Source organism: Lycium barbarum, chromosome 10, assembly GCF_019175385.1.
Source record: "Lycium barbarum isolate Lr01 chromosome 10, ASM1917538v2, whole genome shotgun sequence".
Lineage (NCBI taxonomy): Eukaryota > Viridiplantae > Streptophyta > Magnoliopsida > Solanales > Solanaceae > Lycium > Lycium barbarum.
Genome location: NC_083346.1, coordinates 63,009,543 through 63,015,740, shown reverse-complemented (window position 1 = coordinate 63,015,740; position 6,198 = coordinate 63,009,543). Strand labels below are relative to the sequence as shown.

The 6,198-nt window shown below is 43.1% G+C and overlaps 1 long non-coding RNA gene across 1 annotated transcript; it reads right to left on the bottom strand.

Moving 5' to 3' along the window:
• Positions 1 to 267: 267 nt before the first annotated feature.
• Positions 268 to 3,554, bottom strand: LOC132613573 (uncharacterized). Its single transcript, XR_009572006.1, has 4 exons — positions 3,286 to 3,554; positions 2,510 to 2,581; positions 1,553 to 1,603; positions 268 to 482 (listed from the first exon to the last, which is right to left on the bottom strand). It is a non-coding gene; the product is annotated as an uncharacterized LOC132613573 (long non-coding RNA).
• Positions 3,555 to 6,198: the final 2,644 nt, after the last annotated feature.

Here is a 6,198-nt window from a genome sequence, read left to right as displayed (position 1 = left end):
AATAATAAGAAAGGTAAATAGATAAAACCACAACTAAAACCTAACTATTACAATAAAAGAACTGAATGATAAATCTTGTGTCACGACCCAACCCCGTGGGCCGCGACCAGTGCCCGAGCTGGGCACCTATACGTACCCGATACCCCAAATTAGCATATTAACAGAATAATAATATAATAATAATATTAGTGGTCGCTACAGAACTTAGCAGAAAAGCAGACTTGGCACACATAGGCCGATAAGGCCATCACAGAACAGAATATCCCAAACATATGTACAGAACCCACACAGATGTATCCACAGACCTCTACAGAACATATCATAATCATAAGACGGGACAGGGCCCCGTCATACCCTGAACAAAGTACATATCCAGATAGCAGTGACAGACTGTACCAAAAGATGGGCTCTGTAGAAGAGAGCGCCCCAAATAGCAGAAATAGGATCCTAAACGTGTGGATCAGCGAACCTGTCGTCAGTACCTGCGCGGCATGAAAACGCAGCCCCCGAAGAAAGGGGGTCAGTACGAAATATGTACTGAATATGTAAAGCGGAATCACATAAGTCAAATCATATTGGTTACAGAAAATGAGTACAGAATCCAGAGTGTCAAATGCATATTTCCAAAACAGACAGAATGCGTACAAAAACATATGTCATATCATATCATATCCGGTCCCTGACACGGGACTCGGCAGACAGAATGTGGCCACCCTCCCGACGCTGGTGCCACTATACAGAGGAATCAGAAAAAGGGGCGTGGCCCCGTATCATATAATGTCATATCAAAATGGCCATACAGATCAGATCAAAATAGGCGGACATGGCACATCATACTCCACAGACCCATGTACGCGTATACCTGCCTCCTCACAACGGGACGCGGCGAACAATGCAGAGAATTACGCTTGACAACATATCCTGGCCCGGGCTCAGTGTGGGAAACATTGGGACATCCACGAATGGAGTAGTGAGAGACTAATGCAATTTAAAAATATCATAAGTATTTTCAAAGACTCGATGAGGCGTAGCGAAGACAAACAAATCAAATGGAGTCGGACGGAATCAGAATTAATACAATTCGGATATCATAATAATTTACAAAAATATAACTTTACTGAAGTCATTCCGAGTGTCAAAATAATTTATAAGATTTAATAGAATATTTAGAATAATATTCGTTAAGCGATTAGTAGGGTAATTAAAACATTTCTTTCAAAAATCGCTTAAAAAGGAATCTTTAGCATATTAGGGGCAAAACCGTAAATAGCGGGCCCGCCTCGGGACAAATAAGGCGGCGGGCTCAAATTGTGCCCTCTAAGCATATCGAGTCACCTAAAAAGGTTCTACAGACATTCTATGACTTTCTGAGTAATTTGGAGCAAAATCGCATAATTTCAGAAAAAGCGTATCAAAGTAGTTCAATTCTATTGAAAGAAAAACTGAAATTTTGTCTTGCGGATTCCGAGGGCCAAGAGGTCCTTCGAGGCCCGGATCCGACCCTAACATACTAGGGGCATGCCAAGGGAAGAATTGGGTTTGCTTTACATACCTTTCACTCTCCTTAAGCCTTTCCAATCTCACTTCCCGTTTCGTCGAAAAACTGCAATTGGTCAAGTTTACCAATTGTAAGCTAATAATACCAAAGTTCCAATTTGATGCATAATTGGCTACCGAAATTTCGGCAGCACCTCTCCTATACATATAGCACCCCGAGAATTCAACTCGGCTATAATTCATCAACAACAACCCAAACAACAACATTAACATCAACAAAAAGCATTAACAACACAATTATCCTTCAACTAGTCATTGTTTCCACAACTTGCCATAACTTCCCTTCTAATCCAAACTTTCAAACTAACATCATTACTTTCACATCCATAATTACTCAAGATCATCACAACATAGATTTAGAGGCATTTCATATCATTTTCCTTAAGATATACACTTGATATACATAATATACAATTTTCCGCCAAAGTCTTAATTTATGCAAAACATCAAATCTTTGGCATATAACTTCATAACAAGTTTCCAACTTCCAAATTCATCAATGATCATCACTATTAGCAATCAAACAACTTCATTTCCTTAATGTCGGAAAATTATACTAAAACGACATAAGTTTCTATATTCCAATTCAATACAAACTTATATCATTCTAACTTCATTCACATATCAAGCATTACAATAACACTCCAATACACTAAACAAACTTAATCCATTTTATTCTCAAGCCAAATACACCACACGGCCAAGTGCTATTTTAGCAATTCAATCAAATTTATTCCACTTTCATTCTCAACATGAATTCCATCACATTCACAACTAGAATACAACATAGTTTCAACACATTTTTGGCTATACAACATATATATACACACGGCTACACCTCCAATTCCAAACCCACATTGCAAACTTCCATTTTTCCATCCAATCAACACATTTCTACATACTACAACACAAACAAAACTCAACAACACAATAAAAAGGTAGAAATTCTTACCTTTTCCTCAAGTCTCCTTCACTTGAATATATGATCACCTTGGAGATTCTAGTGCTCCCCACTCCAATCCAACTATACCAAGATGCAAAGGAACCTTGAATTAGTAGGAATTTAACAAGAAATGAATTTTTGAAGCAAGATTTTGGAGGGTCAATTTTGCCCCTCAAACCCGAAACCCTCTCCCTTTTCTTTCTTATTTTTGCTTTGTTTGGTCTTGCCTTCTAATGTCTTGAATCTTCTTATACATATAATATCAAGACTTGGTCACATGACCAAGCACATGACCAAGTAAAAATGGGCTTGGATCAAGGCCATTATGTTAATTAATCTTATGGAAATTAAATACAAATTTTGGGCTTGGGCCAAGGCCATCATGGCCGGCCACCCCCTAATATTTTGGGCCTCAATTGTTTCTTATTTTACAAGCCCAACAACTTGTGAATCGTATTTTGTAATTCCCGAAACAAATTTCCAAAATTCCAAAATTACCCTTAGCCTTGTCCCACACTTTCATGACTCTATTCTTTCATGCATAACTCCTATGTTCAACAAGATATAAAATTAATCTTATATCTCAAGAATCCCATATAATTCAAGTTTCTCCAAACGTGTGAAAACACGGGATATAACATCCTCCCCTCCTTTAGAACATTCGTCCTCGAATGTAAATTAACCTCATAAGGTTGGAAAATACCTTGGGGGAGGTTCTGATTATAGACAACACATAGGATATACGATTGACATTGAAATAAATTTAAGCAGGAATTTAAGGTTACCTGTGGGCATAGGGAACAGATGAGGATATTTCTTCTTCATCTCCTCTTCGGCCTCCCACGTCATTTCCTCCCTATTATCGTTCCGCCACAGTACCTTAACGGAGGCTACATCTTTATTCCGGAGCCTCCTTACCTGACGATCCAAAATAGACACGGGCTGCTCCTCGTATGATAACTGCTCCGTCACCTGAATATCATCTGCAGGGAATATTCTGGAAGGGTCACCGATGCACTTACGAAGCATAGAGACGTGAAACACCGGATGTACCGCTTCCAAATCAGATGGCAGATCTAACTCATAGGCGACATTTCCAACTTTCCGAACAATCTGATAAGGCCCAATATAACGCGGACTAAGCTTACCCTTTCTGCCGAACCGCATTACGCCTTTCATAGGCGATACCTTCAGGAATACCCAATCGCCTACTTGAAACTCCAACGGTCGACGCCGTTTATCCGCGTATGACTTCTGTCGACTCTGGGCTGTTAACAGTCGCTCTCGAATAAGCTTCACCTTGTCCACTGCCTGCTGGACCATATCTGGGCCAATCAACTCTGTCTCGCCAATATCGAACCAGCCGATCGGCGATCTGCATTTCCTGCCATATAAAGCCTCGTACGGAGCCATCTGGATGCTGGAATGGTAACTGTTATTATATGCAAACTCAATCAACGGCAAGTGATCATCCCAGCTACCTCTGAAATCGATAATGCAGGCCCGCAACATATCCCCCAGCGTCTGTATAGTGCGCTCGGCCTGCCCGTCGCTCTGAGGATGAAATGCGGTGCTCAGACTCACCTGAGTCCCTAGTCCCTCCTGAAAAGATCTCCAGAAATGCGCCGTAAACTGGGCGCCTCTGTCAGAAATAATAGATATAGGAACTCCGTGAAGCTTCACAATCTCCTTAATATAGAGCCTGGCATAATCCTCGGCGGAATAGGTAGTCCTGACGGGAAGAAAATGGGCTGATTTCGTCATCCTATCAACGACGACCCAGATGGAATCATACTTCCGTGGAGTGCGAGGCAATCCTGTAATGAAGTCCATATTAATAACCTCCCACTTCCAAGTCGGGATTTCCATCTCCTGCAACAGTCCACCCGGCTTCTGATGCTCAATCTTGACCTGCTGACAATTAGGGCACTGGGCGACGAACTCTGCAACATCCCGTTTCATACCGTCCCACCAGTATAAGCATCGGAGATCATGGTACATCTTCGTAGACCCAGGATGGACCGAGTAGCGAGCATAATGTGCCTCGCTCATAACCTGCTGCCGAAGGCCTGCAATATCCGGTACACACAACCTGCCTTTGTATAACATAGTGCCGTCCGGTGAAAACTCGAACGGAGTCCTCTCCTTATCATAGGCTGTGTCCCTGTACCGAGCTAAGACAGGATCCTCAAACTGATGCCGCTTAATATCGTCCCTGATAGATGACTCAGAAACCCCTCGAACAGAAATCTGGGTATCTCCAGAATCGGCCAGACGAACCCCGAGACTAGCCAACTGCTGAACATCACGGGCTATCTCTCTCCTGTCTGGCTGTAAATCGGCTAAACTGCCCATAGACTTCCGACTGAGCGCGTCTGCAACAACATTAGCCTTGCCCGGATGATACAGAATATCTACATCATAATCTTTCAGAAGCTCCAGCCACCTCCGCTGCCGCAAATTAAGCTCTCTCTGTCTGAAAATATACTGGAGACTCTTATGATCAGTATAGATATCCACATGAACGCCATATAAATAGTGTCTCCATATCTTCAGAGCATGAATCACCGCTGCGAGCTCCAGATCGTGGGTAGGATAATTCTTCTCATGCTTTTTGAGCTGCCGGGAAGCATACGCTATAACTCTGCCGTGCTGCATCAATACACAGCCTAACCCCATGCCAGAAGCGTCACAATAAATAACATACCCATCCGGTCCCTCTGGAAGAGTCAGAACTGGGGCTGTAGTCAGCTTCTCCTTCAGCAACTGGAAGCTCCGTTCACAAGCGTCAGACCACTGGAACTTAGCTCCCTTCTGAGTCAGCCTTGTCAAAGGCGCTGAAATCGAAGCAAACTTCTCCACAAACCTCCTGTAATAACCTGCTAACCCCAGGAAACTGCGTACCTCTGTGGGCGTCGTAGGTCTGGGCCAATTCTTCACGGCCTCAATCTTCTGTGTGTCCACCCGGACACCATCAGCTGCAATAATATGCCCCAAGAAGGCCACTAAAGACAGCCAGAATTCGCACTTAGAAAATTTCGCATATAACTTCTGATGCCGGAGTACCCCTAATACCGATCTCAGATGATCTGCGTGCTCCGCCTCAGACCGAGAATAAACCAGGATATCATCAATGAATACAATTACAAACATATCCAAGAATGACCTGAATACCCGGTTCATCAAATCCATGAATACTGCGGGAGCATTTGTTAGCCCAAAAGACATAACCCTGAACTCGTAATGCCCATATCGGGTCCGGAAAGCTGTCTTAGGGATATCGGCCTCTCGTACTCGCACCTGGTGGTAACCGGATCGAAGATCTATCTTCGAAAAACACTTAGCGCCCTGTAGCTGATCAAACAAATCATCAATCCTGGGGAGGGGGTATTTATTCTTTATCGTTACCTTATTCAGCTGCCGATAATCAATACACATACGCAGCGACCCGTCTTTCTTATGCACAAATAATACCGGGGCTCCCCAAGGCGAAGTACTGGGTTTGATGAAGCCCTTACCCAACAAATCTTTCAGCTGCTCCTTCAACTCCTTTAACTCTGCAGGCGCCATTCTATACGGAGGAATAGAGATAGGCTGAGTGTCTGGGAGTAAGTCAATAAAGAAGTCTATCTCCCGCTCTGGAGGAAGACCTGGAAGCTCGTCGGGGAAAACATCTGGAAACTCACTAACCACGGGGA